At 34.9% G+C, this 17,642-nt stretch overlaps 1 long non-coding RNA gene across 2 annotated transcripts in view; it reads left to right on the top strand.

Annotated features, from left to right (window-relative positions):
• Positions 1–17,168, top strand: part of LOC103887313 — a 28,359-nt gene extending 11,191 nt beyond the window's left edge. Inside the window, exons 2-5 of one of the 2 annotated variants that reach the window (XR_004176581.1) lie at positions 1,403–1,557; positions 6,438–6,553; positions 12,886–13,047; positions 16,981–17,168. This is a non-coding gene — a long non-coding RNA (uncharacterized LOC103887313). Of the gene's footprint in view, positions 1–1,402; positions 1,558–6,437; positions 6,554–12,885; positions 13,088–16,980 lie in introns of those variants that run through there. The other variant, XR_651375.3, reaches the window with a different exon arrangement.
• The last annotated feature ends 474 nt before the right edge of the window (positions 17,169–17,642 follow it).

The raw sequence follows: 17,642 nt of genomic DNA, 5'->3' as shown, positions 1-17,642 counted from the left end.
AGTTATTAATATTCCTTTTGCACAACATCATAGGCTTCATAGACAGACATTCCCGGAGCTAGGATTCCTATACTAGAAACGTTGTATACTGCCTTACACAGATTAGACTTTAACATATGTAAGCAATTTGTTGAATTCTTATTCACTAAACGTTCTTTTCCCATCTTCTGGCCTGGCTCAGTGGGTCATGCCTGTAATCCCAGCACTTTGGGAGGCCAAGGCAGGCAGGCAGCAGGCAGATCATTTGAGGTCAGGTGTTTGATACCAGCTTGGTCAATATGGTGAAACCCCGTCTCTACTAAAAATACAAAATTAGTCGGCCTGGTGGCACACACCTGTAATCCCACCTACTCCAGAGACTGAGACAGGAGAACCCTTTGAATCCAGGAGGCAAAGTTTACGGTGAGCTGAGATCAGGCCACTGCACTCCAGCCTGGGTGACAGAGAGACTCCGTCTCAAAATAAATAAATAAAAATATAAAAGTAAATATATTTCCCATCTTCTAGTAAATTGCTGTTTTCAGAATTGATCGTAAATCTATACTTTCTGGGCTTTCATCCTTTTAAACATCTTAGCCAATAACTTCTGTACTCCATTCTGTCTAATATATTCATTGATGAAATGGGGAGTAATTCTCATAATGCTGAATATCTTATTATATTAATTTAGTGTGTTGATATTACTGCCTGGCATATACTTTTAATCTTCAACTTTCTTGTATGAATTTAAAATATGCCTATTATATTAGTATTAATCTTTTAGTATTTTAATATTGTTACATTTTACTCCTTGATTAACACCGAGTAGGCTACAAAATACATTATATTTTATACTAATATTTTAAATACATAATAAACATTTTATATACTTCTTTGGAATAAGTTAGTAACATTTCTAAATATAGTTGAAGGAATATAATGAAGTCCTTAAGTGCAAACTAGTTGATTTTAGATGTATTCAATGTTTCATAAAACATTCAGTAAAAATGGCAATGTATTTTTAAATATATTAATACAAAATCTATAAATTTACATAGATTAATACATGAAAAGTAACTCAGTTTTTATTCATAAAAAGAATAATTCTTTTTAAAGAGATAGTTTGGTCCTAAGTTGTGTTTTTTGGCTCATTTCATTGAAATGGTAAGCTTACTTGGCTCTTAAATTAATATTTTTTCAAAGAAGACATTATATAGTCACAATAACCAAATACTCCTTTATTTATATATGTAGAAAATCAAGTGAGTAAGATATACTCAAGCTAAACTGTAATACCTTCAGTGAAACATATGTCCAATAAAACACCTTTGGTAAACGTTTGCTATTTTTTCCAAGTGCCATAATCAAGATTCATTTAATTAATGAAATTTTTAATGTAATTTCACCTTCTTTTCCATTTTAGGTTAATAATTATCAAACATATGGCAATGCTGGACTTTAGCTGATCACCGTGCTTCTGGAAAATAACAAAAGTTAAGACATCTGTTCACCATTTTGTGTGTCCAAGGACCACCTACTTTTTACATATGACAAGAACTACCCACCTCCACTCTTCAGGTAAGACTTACTGTCCACTCTGCCCTGTGACTCCCCCACGTCTTGGGGACGACTCCCTTGTACCTGAAGCTATACTACTGTAAGCCTCCTTTCCTTTTTTAAGATGTTTGTCATTAAGGAATGTTCATTCTATTGCAATACCCTGAATAAAATCATTTTCTCAATTGTTCAGTACGTATTGTCTGTGACAAAACAAAGATAGGTTATAATTTGGCATATATTAATAATTTTAGTCTTTTTATTTATGAATTATTCTATCTTTCCAAATGCATAATAAAACGTAATTTTTCTTTTTATTTTGAGAGGGAGTCTTGCTTTGTTGCCCAGGCTGTGACACAGTCTTTGTTTACTGCAACCTCCACCTCCAGAGTTCAAGCAATTCTCCTGCCTCAACCTCCTGAGTAGCTTGGATTACAGGCACCCACTACCACAACTGGCTAATTTTTGTATTTTTAGTAGAGACAAGGTTTCACCACATTGGCGAGGCTGGTCTCGAACTCCTGACCTCGTAAACTGCCTATCTTAGCCTCCCAAAGTGCTGGAATTACAGGCAGGAACCACCGCACCTGGCTGTAAAATGTAATTTTATACAAAGTTATAGACACATTTAAATATATATATATACACACACACACATATATATGTGTATATATATATCTCGACGTGCAAATATGCTGTATTGGCCTGTTATCATGCTGCTAATAAAGACATGCCCAAGACTGAGTAATTTATAAAGGAAAGAGGTTTAATTACTCACAGTTCCACAGGGCTAGGGAAGTTTCACAATCACAGCAGAATGTAAAGGGGAAGCAAGACACCTCTTACACGGCAACAGGCAAGAAAGCTTGTGTAGGGGGAACCCCCTTTTTAAAACCATCAGATATTGTGAGACTTATTCACTATCGCAAGAACTGAATGGAAAGACCTGCCTCCAGGTCTTTTCAATTACTTCGCACCAGGTCCCTCCCACAACACGTGGGAATTATGGGAGCTACAATTCAAGATGAGATTTGGGTGGGGACACAGCCAAGCCGTATCATACACACAGATTATTCACCTGAATTAAATAAAAGCAAATAATAGAAAGAAGAGAAATATTAAATGAATATGGAATATTTTTCATAAACTTTATATATATGTACACATTTGAACACACGCAGACATAGTTTATGGTGGCTACATGAAAAGATTAGGTAGAAATAGGTCATTTCAATCTCTTCAACTAAATATAACTATTTAAAAATCCAAAATAGATTCCTGAAATCTTTATATGTTTTTATTTGGGTTCAGCAAAATCTTTTGACTTTAAAATGTTAGCACCACAAAGCACTTCAGTAAGAGGATAATGAAACACTCAAAGGGTAATAAGTTCAGAAATCTCTCTCCATTTAAAAAGTTATTTCTTTATAAAAATTTTATTTTCCTGTTGATAGAATACAGAAATAAAACTCAAATTTTGCTTAGTGACATAGTGAAGTCATATTCAGGATATGGATTTTTACCCTACCAAAGAGGTGATAATGAAGACATGTAGGTTTCCTATTCAGCCTTTGTACTCAAAGTTTAAATTCAAAAAAAGAGAGACCCTGTATCTTAGAATACCTTCCCCTCTCCTAGCAACCACATTATTGAAATTCAAACTGCTAACATTCTAAAATCCCCTTTTTAAATAAGGATAGAACATGCTGAAGAAAAAAGTTACAACGAGAAAATATATGGGAACAAAATGCCTACGCAGTGCAGAAGTCTGAATAACTAAACCACTCAGAGTAGAGGAAAAAAGCGAGATTCCAAAGATCCAATAAAGTCGATTCTTAAAAACGTATAAATCAGTTCCTACATTTTTTATCAAGTTCAGATTTCTCTGTCCTTAATCATATATTAAGATAATCTAAGATAAATTATCTTATATTTTGCAAAGCAACCATAAGTATAAAAAATACTGGAAGAATAATCAGCATATTAAATTCATGAAGAATTTTTACAATGTGAAGAATTTTTAGAAAACGTATCTCCAAATAGAGTGTACAAAAACATTTTCTAATAATTGTTGCTTGAAACTAAATATTTAATTTTTTAAAATTATAATAGAAGCATACTAAATAATATGCCTAAATAAATCTAGAAAACAGTTCATTGTTTTCTATCCAAAATAAATGTATATTTATATATTTATTCTAAAACATTGAAATTATATTAAATTTGACAAAAATAATAGCCACAGGAGGAACAGTTTTTGTAATTTTTTAAATGAGAACAAAATATTAAAGAATATATTTATTTGGTGAGAAATATATTAAATAGTCTATTGCAGCAGGGTAGGGCACCGTTAAATCCTCAAGTTTATTTATTTTATTTTATTTTTTTAATTTTGAGACAGTTTCCCTCCCAGGCTGGCGTACAATGGCTCAATCTTGGCTAACTGCAACATTCACCTGCTAGGTTCAAGATATTTCACTGCCTCAGTCTCTCTAGCCGGGATTACAGAAGCCTGTCACCATGCCCAGCTATTTTTGTAATTTTAGTAGAGACAGGGTTTCACCATATTGGCCAGGCTGGTCTCGAACTCCTGACCTCAGTCGAGTCGATCCGTCCACCTCAGTCTCCCAAAGTGCTGGGATTGCAGGCATGAGTCACTATGCCCGGCCTCAAGTTTAATTGTTAAGTGAGTCAATCAGTTACAGTTCTGCTCAAAGCTTTGAATGCACCTAAAATTTCATCCAACATCTATTACCTTTCATCATATCCTAAAATAGCTTGAAGATGTATATGATTTTATGAAAAAAATCTGTAAAACGAAACAACAAAATTAAGGGTTTACATTTTAAAGCAACAATATTCACCTATAGTTGATGAATGCACAGAGTGAAAAAAAAAATAGAATTTTGATGAATTCTGAAATGGTTCCACCCTATTCAAACAAGTTGTATTAATGTATATATACATTTCTTAATATATAAAATTCACAAATTGCTACGAATACAAAAGCTTACAAGTTTTCAGTGAGAATAGCCTCTGTCAAAAACTTTGCTTGATTTGCTGTATATTGATTAATTTTATTACTGTAAAACAAAAAGATATCTTCTAATTGAAAAATATCAAACACAAAGTTTTGAATTATAAAAGCAGCCTCAAGCAAATAATAATTTTAACCCAGCACCAAAATTAACACATTCAAAGGGCGTAAGCAAGCATTGGGCACAGATAAAGCATTCGTTTCAAGGAGGATCCCAAAACCAACAGATGCAGCAACCAAAGCTATCATTTCCCTCCTATGTTAAAATGTATTTCAATTTTGGATTAAGACAATGTATGCAGAAACACAATTCACTAAAGGAAACTATTATGGTTTTGAGATTTTTTTCTTTTATATACTGTTGATTGCATAGAGAAAAAAGTTATTTATAGGCTTCTCCCTATTTTCTTTCTTTCTTTCTTTTTTTTTTTTTTTTGAAAGGGAGTCTCGCTCTGTCGCCCAGGCTGGAGTGCAGTGGCCGGATCTCAGCTCACTGCAAGCTCCGCCTCCCGGGTTTATGCCATTCTCCTGCCTCAGTCTCCCGAGTAGCTGGGACTATAGGCGCCCGCCACCTCGCCCGGCTAGTTTTTTTGTATTTTTTAGTAGAGACGGGGTTTCACCGTGTTAGCCAGGATGGTCTCGATCTCCTGACCTCGTGATCCGCCCGTCTCGGGCTCCAAAAGTGCTGGGATTACAGGCTTGAGCCACTGCGCCCTACCAAGCTTCTCCCTATTTTCAAGCCAGCCAGCCATCCTAAATTCATATATTTTATTGTAAATTATAACAAATCTAGACCATGATATTATTGCCTGCTCCAAACAACAGACTTTCCCTAGTTTATACCATTAACATTTTTATCAATGGTATTTATATTTGGTACTATTAGGAGGTCATTATAATTTTACAGGAATGTCTAACTGAGATAATTTATTCACTCTTTTATGTTAATCTTTTTCTTCGTAGCATCACATAAGATAATGGAGGTGTGATTTTTCCAGCAACTTTTGCTAGTTTAATAAATGACTTAAACGACCTCCTCTTCCATATTCATTTTGAAATTATACTTAGTTTGTTAATGTAAAAGAATAAGCATAATACTGCTGAATCTACTATGCATTACATTTCATGATTCTTTAATATTGTTTTGATCAGGGAATAAAGAAAAATATCTTTGACTAGTTTTGATATCCTGAAAGTTTACCATGTTTTCTTTCTTGACTGAATAACCTCCTACTTTGGGAAGTCCTTAATACTTTCACTTTAATCATAAAATTAATTGGTAGATTATCTCTTCATATATGTATGTGTTTGTATGTAGGCATGTGTGTGTAGTAAATCAAAATAAGTTGAAAAACAATATTCTCTGATAACCTCTACATATTACAAGATAATTTTTATCTGGATAATTTATAGAATTTATATTTTCAAATAAATTTTATTTTTCAATTGTCTATACCACCACTGGCAAGCCTAAAGTCTCCCAATACACTCTTCATGTGCCTGTGGGCAACGGAATATGATACAGAGTCCAATATTTTCCCCTTTGCCTATTGGTAATGGATAGGCAAGAGGCTTGCCAAAAAAAATCAGATCTGATTCCTCAGATCCCAAATCCTATAAATAAACAGATGCTGTCCCAAATATCAATAAGTTGAAATTGAGATCTGAAAAGCCTTTGTGATAAGATGTCTCTAAACTGGCTCCTAAATATCTCTATTTCTGGTATTTGTACCTTATGAAATGTTCTCTTTTTGAGTGTGACCTGGACTCTTTGAAATGCTACTAATTAGTAAAATACTGCATATATAATGAGACATTACTTGGAAAACTACTTTACAAAATTGACTGTTGACTTTCATTTAAGGTGCTCTTCCTCACTCCCTGGCTTGCGCACTTTCTGGGAAGATATTTGTCATACTGTGAGATACCCTGTGAAAAATCTCAAACTGCAAGAAGTGAGAGGCTCCAGACAATAGCCAGGTAGAAACTGAGGCTTTTCATTCAAAATCTTTGAGGACCTGAATATTTCCATGAACCAAATAAATGAACTTGACATTCCACCCTCCCCAGGTTGCCCTTTAGATAAAACTCCAGCCCTGGCCAAACAGCGTGATTAAAAAAAAAAAGAAACTTTAGCCAGACGTATTCAGCTGAGCCACTTTCAGCATTCAGTCATTAGAAACTTTTAAGTTGATCAATTTGGAGTAAATTGTTATGTAGCAACAGGTAACTGATATAATATTCTACCCATTGTTAGGATATATGGAGCTTAAGGAAAAAAATGCAGTTTTATAGAGATACAGTGAGAAACTGCAGAATGGCATGCACAGGTGGAAATTAATTAGGGAATTGGGGCATGTGAATATGCTTAAACTGTTTGAGCCTCTTAGGTACATATTTGCTTTAGTGGGATAAATACATTTTAAAAGTCCAGGATGGCACAGACATTTATATTTTTAATTCACTTATCTCATATTTTATTTCAGTGTTAACTACTCCTCTATGTCAAATCAATTATGCTCATTGGATTATTTTACTTTTATTCAAATTTTGTTATCTGGTACTTATTATATAGAATATGCAAATTGAAGTCCTGTCCTTCAGCAATCAATAAGGTAAAGCAGAAGAAAGACAAAAATAAGTAGAATTTTATGATACTTTAAGATACAAACAGACTTCGCTTTGCATAATAGTGTGAGACCATAAAAATTACCATGAAAGCTGAAACTGTGCAAATAAACCTTAATAATCAATGGGGAAAATTATGATTGTTCCATGACCTATAAAATATTTATTAAAAATTTTAAAATGCTCCTACTGTGGGTGCAAAAGTATATAGGGAAATAAAAAATAGTAAAACTAATATTTAGTACACTGTAATTTTTAAACTTAAAAAAATTAAATGTTTTATTTCTTTGTAAAAAAAACTTATCAAGAATATTTTGAATATTGATTGCCTTCTTGTTGTATAACTTACACCACAAAGCAAGAATCTTTTTGTATGCCTTGGAGAATTGTTATATTCCTTTCTAAATTTGGATCAGCCCCCAATATTTTATTCTTTACACTTCCAACATTAAGAAATATCTTTGAGAGTTATTGGAATGTGAAGCTTTGTGTTGTTTTTGCTTCCTGTATGTCATCTCCAGTCTTTTACCATAATCAGCTTCTTTATTTACAATGATAAGTTCACCTTCACTAAATTAACTCTGGCTGCCTATTTAGAGCCTTTCAGGCAGTGGCAGCGTCGACATTGCCACAATCTGCCATTTCACCTGTAAAATCTATATAGTGTTACATATTATGTATTAAATAGGGATTACATATATTATCATATATTATATATGTGAAAGGAAAATAAACCTCAGGACTCCCAAATCACTAAGCCAAAGCAAAAGTCAAGCTGGGAGCTATGTCAGACAAACATACTTTCCATTATATTTCTAAATATGATTGCTGCAAATATAAAGCTACGCATCTCCCTCACAATTTTCCCACAAGGAAATTCCTTGTGGGCAAAGGTCAGACAGAAGTCAAAGTCATCCCTCTGAGGCTCACCTGAGACAAATACATATCTGATTACTACCTCTGTCCTATTGTTTATGTAAAAATGCAGATTCGAGCCAGACTAAATTGTGTGTTCAGTGGAAAGCTGATCAAGAACTCAAATTGTGTATTCAGTGGAAGGCTAATCAAGGACTGAATATAATACAACCTTTGACTCTCATCTAATTATAGCTTGGAAGCCCCCACTTAGAGTTGTCCCACCTTACTGGTCCAAATGAGCATATATCTTATACATATTGATTAATGTCTCTTGTCTGCCTAAAATGTATAAAAGCAAGCTGTATTCCCCCCATTTCAGGCACATGTCATCAGGACCTCCTGCAGCCATGTCACAGGCATGTCCTTAACCTTGGCAAAATATTAAATAAACGTTCTAAATTGATTGAGACATTTTTCAGAAACTTTTTGGTTTACACAGGCAATAGTATATATAATACAATAATGGTATTATACTACTAATATATACTATATTCTATTAAAATACTATATTATATTAATATATAATGGTATTATATATAATATATGGTTTCATTTTTGTAAGACGTCATGTAAGTTTATCACTAGGAGATAAGGAAGCAACACTACACATTTGTTATCTGTGTGTAAACTGAATCACAAGAAAAGCTGTGATTAGTCATTTATGAGGACATGAGTCTACTGTATACATAGTAATTTGTGGGCTGCAGAACCAGCAGCAAACTTTATACTTTACGCAGTTACAGTTTACATTTTGTGATAATTAAAAATTGCACTTTGTTGTTTGTGGGCTGGTGTTATTTTCTCTAAGTCATGGAAACTGAAATTTGCACATATCATTTCCATGAAGAGTGAGGTTTTATTTATTTAAAACCTATAGTTTGAGAACATCAAAGCCTAAAAAAAAAGGTAGCTCCTTCTATTTAAAGGAGGAAATGGTTAAATCATCATGTGCAGGTTGCTCAAACTCTACATATTCAGGAAAACAGAGTAGCTTGACAGTTTAGGAAGAAAGATGATCTCTGAGATCTTAGAATATTTTGTTTGTTGGATAAGTGTGTTTATGTATCCCTAAAGCTTTGGTCCTGAAGGACCAGTGTGATCAGGTAGTTTATGCTTATACTGTGATTTATGGTGGCTGAATGTATTCATCCTAAGGGACTGGAACCTGAGTAGCTGAAGTCAGTCATGCAGGGACTAGATGCCTATGTGGTAGGACCCTATATTAGTCCATTCTTATGCTGCTAATAAAGACATACCCCAAACTGGGTAATTTGTAAAGAAAAGAGCTTTAATTGTCTCACAGTTTAGCATGACTGGAGAGCCTCAGGAAACTTATAATCATGTCAAAAGGCCAAACAAACACATCCTTATTCACATAGCAGCAGCAAGGGAAAGTGAAGAGCAAAGAGAAAAATGCCCCTTATAAAACCATTAGATCTCATGAGAACTCACCACTATCAAAAGAGCAGAAGCATGAGGGTAACCATCCCCATGATTCAATTACCTCTTACTGTGTCCCTCCCTCCACACATGGGATTATGGGACTAACAATTTAAGGTGGGATTTGGGTGAGGATATAGCCACACCATATCATTTTATCCCTGGCTCCTCCCAAATCTCATATCCTCATAATTTAAAACACAATTGTGCCTTCCCAACAGTCCCCGAAAGTAGTAACTCATGCCTGCATTAACTCAAAAGTCCAAGTCCAAAATGTCATCTGAGACATGGCAAGTCTCTTCCACCTATGAGACTGTAAAATCAAAAGCAAGTACATCACTTCCTAGATACAATGGGTTTATAGGCATTGGGTAAATACACCCATTTCAAATGGAAGAAATTGGTCAAAACAAAGAGGCTACAGGGCCCAAGCAAGTCCAAAATCCAATAGAGCAGTCATTCAACCTTAAAGTTCCAAAACAATCTTCTTTGATTCCATATCTCATATCCTGGTCAGGCGGATGCCAGAGGTGGGCTCCCATGGCTTTGAGCTTTGGCTCCCTTATGGCTTTGCAGGATATAGCCCCACTCCCAGTTACTTTCACAGGCTAGTGTTGAGTGCATGAGGCTTTTCCAGGCACACAGGGCAAGCTGTTGGTGGATCTACCATTCTGGGTTCTGGAGGATGATGTCCCTCTTCTCACAGCTCCACAAGGCCATGCCAGTGGGGACTATGTCAGGGATTATGACCTAACTCTGTCTGGGGTTATGACCCCACATTTTCTTTGTCCACTGCTCTCACAGAGGTTCTCAGTGAGGGCTTCACACCTGTAGCAAACATCTGCATTGACATCCAGGCATTTCCATACATCCTCTGAAATCTAGGTGGATGTTCCCAAACATCAATTCTTTACTTCTATGTATCTGCACACTCAACACCATGTGGAAGCTGCCAAAGCTTGGGACTTAAACCTTCTGAAGCCTCAGCCTGAGCTGTGCCTTTACCCCTTTTAGCCATGGCTAGAGTGGCTGGGACATGGGGAACCAAGTCTCTAGGTTGCACACAGCAGGGATGCCTGGGCCCAGCCTAGGAAACCATATTTTTCCTCATAGGCCTCTGAGCCTGTGATGGGAGAGGCTGCTGTGAAGGTATCAGGTATGCCCTGGGGACATTTGCCCCATTGTCTTGGTGATTAACATTCAGCCCCTTTTTACTTATGCAAATTTCTGCAGCAGGCTTGAATTTCTCCTCAGAAAGTGGGTTTTCTTTTCTATCCCATTGTCAGGCTGCAAAATTTTCAAACTTTTTTGCTCTGTTTTCTCTTGAATGCTTTGACACTTAGTATTCTGCCAAATACCCTAAATTATCTCCCTCAAGTTCAAAGTGCCACAGAGAGCTAGGGCAGGAATAAAATGCCACCAGTCTCTTTGCATAGTAAGAATGACCTTTACTCCAGTTCCTAACAAATTCCTCATCTCCATCTGAGACCACCTCAGTTTGGACTTCATTGTCCATATCAGTATCAGCATGGTGGTCCAAACTATTCACTAAGCCTCTAGAAAGTCTCAAACTTTTCCACATTTCCCTGTCTTCTTCTGAGCCCTCTAAACTGTTCTGACCTCTGCCTGTTACCAAATTTCAAAGTTGCTTCCAAATTTGGGGGTATCCTTATAAGAGCACCTGAATCTCTATCACGAGAAGAGCATCATGGGGGTAACTGCCCCCATGATTCAACTATCTCATACTGGATCCCTCCCACAATATGTGGGGATTATGGGAATTACAATTCGAGGTGAGATTTGGGTGGGAACACAGTCAAAACATGTCAGACCCCAATTTGAGCTCTGGACACTCATAGCTGCATGGGTTTCTTTGATTGATAACACTTTAGCTTTCCATGTGTTGTCACAAGTTGTTGCTGGGAGATCTAAACAGGTCCTTGAAATTCTACCAACAGAAGACACCTAGAAGATTGAGTCTGGTTTTCCTTGGACCTTGTCCCATAGACTTCTTCCTTTTGTTGATTGCAATCTATATTCTTTCACTCTTAAAAATGTAAACATGAGTATAACAACTTCCCTGAGTCCCTCTAGTGAATCACTGAGCCTGAAGGTGATCTTGGAGACCCTTGACATACCTGTGTATCTTCTGTCTTATGGCATTACATCCTCTTCTTAAGCATTCTTTATTTTATATGAGACTATATATATATGTATATATGTATACGTAAAATATATATTTTTCTTTTTCAACTTTTATTGTAGGTTCTGAGGGTACATATGCAGGTTTGCAGGTTTGTTACATAGGTAAATTGCATTTCTCTGGGTGTGGTGCACAAATGATGTCATCATCCTTGTAGTGAGCATTGTACCTGATAGGAGGGTTTTTAACTCTCACTCTCCTCCCACCCTGCAAACTCAAGTAGGTTCTGGCATCTATTGTTCTTCTCTTTGTCTCCAAACATATGCAAGTTTAGCTGTCACTTATAAGAAAAGAAAAGCAAATACTGCATGTTCTCTCTTATAAGTGAATTAGGATAATGGCCACCAATTTTTTTTTCTTTTTTTTTCTTTTTTTTTTGAGATGGAGTTTTGTTCTTGTTGCCCAGGCTGGAGTACAATGGTGCAATCTCGGTTCATGATAACCTCTGTCTCCTGGGTTCAAGTGATTCTCCTGCCTCAACCTACCGAGTAGCTGGGATTGCAGGCATGTGCCACCAAGCCCGGCTAATTTTTGTATTTTTAGTAGAGACAGGATTTCGCCACATTGGTAGTCTTGAACTCCCAACCTCAGGTGATCTGCTCGCCTCGGCCTCCCAAAGTGCTGGGATTACAGGCATTAGCCACCGTGCCCGGCCTCCACCAAATATTTTTTATAGAAAAATGAAACAGCCATGATCCTTACCCACATGAAGCCTGATGAGAAAACAGAAAATTGGGGTAAACAATCACATTAACAAAAATATGATATTATTTTCAACTGGGTTAGTGTTGGCTGAGAAAAATAGAAGTTGATGCAATTTTAGGTAGGGAGGAAATATTTAGGAAAGTAGCATGTGAACAAGCACTAGGATAAAATACGGGGACAGTAAGATGTAAGAACAATAACTGAAACAACTCTGAGAGGAGGATATTGAGAAAGCCACTGTGGCTTAAGCAGATTTAGTAACAATCAGATTTGTAGAAAACATCTTTAGAGAGGTAGGTATAGGCCAATCATGGAGGATTTAGTTGAGTATAAAAGCTGTTCTTTGTTTTATATGTATGATGAAAGTAACAAAAGTTAATGTACATGTTAAATATATGATTATGGTTTCTCCGCACAGGATACAATAAAAAGAGAGAACAAGTTAGCAGTATGGAGATTAAAAAGACAACAAAATCAAAGTGAAGATATCCAGCTACAGTTCCAGCTGCGACTTGCAAGACTCTGTAATTTCACATGTGTCAATAGAGATGTATATATGGGAATACTTACTCTATAAATTGTAAGTTATATTAAAATGCATATGATTTTTTCAAAAAGCATCCAGAGTGATTGCAGAGCATGTTCAGTAATAAGAAGTGAAGTTCTTCAACATTTTAAAGGCAGGAAACATATTTAGGTGGAGTTTCCAAAGTGGTAGGAGAGAAACCTTGATGATATGGAGAAATATTTCCAAATAGAGGACAAGACTAACTGTGTCAAAAGCTCTGAGGTGAAAAATATGTTGAAGATTGAAAAGCAACCATTAAATCACTCTCTGCGGATAACTTTCCCTCTCAACTTCATATTCACTCACCCATTCAACGATTATTTCCTGAGCTCCTGTCCTTTGTAGAACCCTCTTCTAGGCACTTAGGCTATATCACTGAATAAAGTGTCTTGTTAAAAAGGATAAGTATATAAGTAAAGGAAAGAAGTACAACTACATGAATAAAAGAAAGAAAAAGTAAGATAAATCAGAAGTATAAGTAAAGGTGTATTAAATAATGTGGTTAGTTATAACCTTCAATGAAACAGTAACATGTAACTAAAGACTTGAAAGAGCTGAAAAAGTGATTCATGAAAATATAAAGTCTAAGTGTGTTCCAGGAATATTTCTTGTGCATATATTATAAGGTGAAAGCGTGCCTGGAGTACTGGGGGAGCAGTAAGGATACCTATGTGCTCAGAACACAGTGAAAGGGGAAATTACTAAGATAGGTCTCAGAGAAGACAATTACAAGATCTGGTATTTACTCTGCATGACACGGAGAAACATTGCAACATTTTGAGCAGAATGACAATAACACATTTGGTTTGCAAAGACTATCTGCAATAGAATCCAGTTTTCTGGGGTAAGAATTAAAACAAAAAGCATTAATTAATTGGCAGCTTATTACAGTAATCCAAGTAATAATTTATGGTGGTTTGTTACAGGACTATAGCAGTGGAAGAGATAAAGAACGGTTATATTTTGTTTATGTTCTTAAAAATAGACTCAATACAATTTCCTGATGCAGTGAACATGGATTACAAAAGGAGGCAAGAATGACTCCAGTGTTCTTAATCTATACAACAGTAAAGGCAGTTTTAGTAAACTGAGGTGGGGACTGTGGATGGAGCAGGTTTGGGGGTGATGGTCAAAATGTCAGCTATTGATTTATTAATATTTAGGTAAAAAAATAGTCATTCAAATAGCAAAGTTAATAATGTAGTTGAATATAACAGTCTAGATTGTGGTAGAGAGATTTGGGTTTGAGAAAATAGCATGAATAAGCAGGAGTAATATAATTCCCTGTTATCATCATTTACTGGCAGTAACATCCATCCTTTTCCTTTCTTTTGTAATGAAAGGCATGACCCTTCCCTGAATATAGCCTAATCTTTCCAATATACCTGGCATTCTATCCCCACTCTTCAGAGTAATTATTGTGCCATTTTTTCCACTGACTTTTTCTCATGTATTAAAAATATTTCTCTGGTAGAGATGAAAGCTTCTGGTAAAAAAAAAAAATATATATATATATATTATATATGTATATATATAATATATATGTATATATATGTATCAGTTGTTTTACATCTGTTCCTTGAATCCACTGACAACATCAAAGCCAATAAGAAAATGGAGGAGAAATGTTTCTCCTTCATTGCAGTTAGGAAAAATGTCATAACTCCAATGATGATCCATGAAGAACAGCTGAGAAATAATTTGAAATACCATCCAAAAGAGGAAAGATACTTAGAGCCAACATATATTTTCCTGAGAATATATTCTTATATCTTGATCAAGGCAAGTTTTTGTTTTGTTTTTAAGTAAAAACATTTGTTCTTAAACGCTCATCTGTGTCTCAATGTTAGCAGTATGCCTTTTTGGTAAGAAATAACCAGAACATTGTAGGATGTTTAGCTCCTCTGAGTCCACATCCTAGATGTCAGTAGTATCAGCTTACATTGTCACAACCAAGTCTGGCTCTAAGCGTCCCTGAACTCATTTTGGGAGCTGTACTCTGTACTGTTCTAAATGTTAAATAGTATTATTTACAGTTATTTGTTTTAGGCTTATAACTGGCAAGTCAAAATGGAAAATGAGCTCAGGTTCAAGTACAATAAGTGTCAGGCTTACTGATAGCAGAGGAAAAACTGTGTAGAAATACCACCCTTATTGTCTATGACATAGGCTTCTAATTATAAGACACTAGAGACATTGACATCTACTTAAAAAAGGAAGATATGATCACAGAAAAGCTGTCATATAAAAGGTCTACAATATAAAATACATCAACAGTTACGAAAAACCAATGACAGAAAACATGCAAATGTTTATGTTAGCTATTTATGAGTAAATGGCATTACAGGACAGTTTATCTTTTTATACTTTTACATTTTCAAAATTTCACAGTGTGTGTATGTGTGTGTGTGTGTGTGTATGTAAAATAAAAAAATGAATTTAGCAAAGTATCTTGTAAATTTAATGATGAGAATATGTTATTAGAGTCTTTCAGAAGCAATTAATACTACTATAATTTGCATTGTTTAAAATACATCAGTAGATTAAATATATTTGTAATTATAAAATAGAAACATAATGCGTACCTTAACCTTAATAACTATAATGTCATCTAAAGAGAAGATCAAGTAAATGTGTTATTGGAATAAATTATTTGATAATTTAGTGAATAAAATGATACAATTTGCATTTGCAGTTTTTCTGGAACTTAAAACAGTTTAATTAACAGGCTAGCCTTGACACAAGAATATATAGAAAAATAAGTCAAGTGATATTGTAGTAAAGCCAAAAACATTTTAAAAATGATTTTAATTTTAATCACAATATTTTTATTATAAATATGGTACAGTCATGCACTGCATAAGAATGTTTCAGTTAATAATGGACTGCATGTATGACTGTGGTTTCATAAAGTTATACTGCTTTGTTTTTATTGGACCTTTTCTATGCTTATATACACAATGGTAAATACCATTGTCTTACTACAACTGCCTACAGTACTCAGTACAGTAACGTAATGTACAGGGTTACAAACTATGAGAAGTAGGCTATTCACATACCTTAGGAGTGCAGTAGGTTACACCATCTAGGTTTGTGTAAGTACATCCTATGTTGTTCAAACAGTGACAAAATTCTCTTAACGATGAATTTCTCAGAACATATTCCTATCCTTAAGAATAGGATTTTAAAATGTCTGCATTTAAAAAATTTTCTAAGTAGTATTTCAACACCAGAAATTATGATTAGTAATGTTGATAAGGAATAAGAAAACAGCTAATAGATTTAAGCAGTCTAATTTTTAATCTCAGTCAATACATACGTTATATAAATCATCTAAGTCGCAGAGGTAATTAAATACTTATATTTCATGGGAAGTATAATAACCAATAATTTATATATTCTGATTTATGCTCCAAATTTATTTGTAAGGAATAAAGATGTTGTCAGAATAAAAACATCATTTTAATATGCTTAAAATTCAATTAACTCTCTTTTGGCAGAATCAATGAGACAATAATTATAAGACATGAGCATACAATAAGCAAATTCTTGAGAAGTGGATTTTATTATTCTTCAGTCAATATGGAATCAGCATGACAGTGTATTGAAATTTCATTTTTATCACACTTTTAAAACTGTCATTTCTGGAATAGTGGAGTTAAAGATCTGCAATAAAATAAAAAAGACTGCTGTTTACAGCAATCAGAGAAGGAGTATGTATTTTAATCTTAGCATTGTGAAATGCGCTGAGAGCTCATTTACCCATTGCCATTTACAATTTGTGAATCAATTTGTAAACAATAGTGCCTGCCTATATAGTTGGTCCGTTCTGTGAAATTTTACTTCAGGAATATTTTATGGGGTATTTAGGAGATCATACATCCCTTTATTTATTTTGGTCGCCATTTTCAAACTTCTATGTTTTTACCCTTCCATTTTCTGTAGATTGCCATTTCAGGACACCTCCTATATCTGAGGAAACATGCATTGGTCTTGCAGTATTTTTCTCCTCCAAATAAAAGTCAGTATGATCACAACTAAACTATCAGAAGTGAGTTTATGGGTAGCGTTAACCACCTCGTTTATCACCCAAACTGGGACACTTATGGTACTTCATTGCAGCAGGCATAAATTGAGACTTTTCTAGGCAAACTGAAGTGTTTGTTCACTATATTTATAGCACATTTTTAAAACTGCAAAACAATTACATTGCTATTTGCCTCCGTGTGTCATAAGAGACAATTGACTTGAATCCCACGGGTTGAGCAACAGCCCACAAATTTGACTTATATTTAGTTATAAAGTTTATGTAACAGGTCATTGGATATTCAAACACATATTCTAGAACAGGAGAAGAAACTCCACCTTCGTAGACGACATTGAATGCAGCTACTAATTATGGTATCTCTAGTTTGGTTTTAAGAGAATAGTTGGGACTATAAATTGCTTCTCATGGAACATATAGTGAACATATTACATCAACTTATCCTGAAAAAAGGTGTTGTTCAATATCTATGTAACAAGCAATACTGTACCTTTCTATTGTTAAACGTGTGAAAGGCACCTCAAGTTCACATTATTCTGATTATGCCTACACAGTGCTTATG

Source organism: Papio anubis, chromosome 1, assembly GCF_008728515.1.
Source record: "Papio anubis isolate 15944 chromosome 1, Panubis1.0, whole genome shotgun sequence".
In the NCBI taxonomy this organism is placed as follows: Eukaryota; Metazoa; Chordata; class Mammalia; order Primates; family Cercopithecidae; genus Papio; species Papio anubis.
The sequence above is the reverse complement of the archived record's forward strand: the minus strand, read 5'-3'. Positions and strand labels throughout refer to the sequence as shown.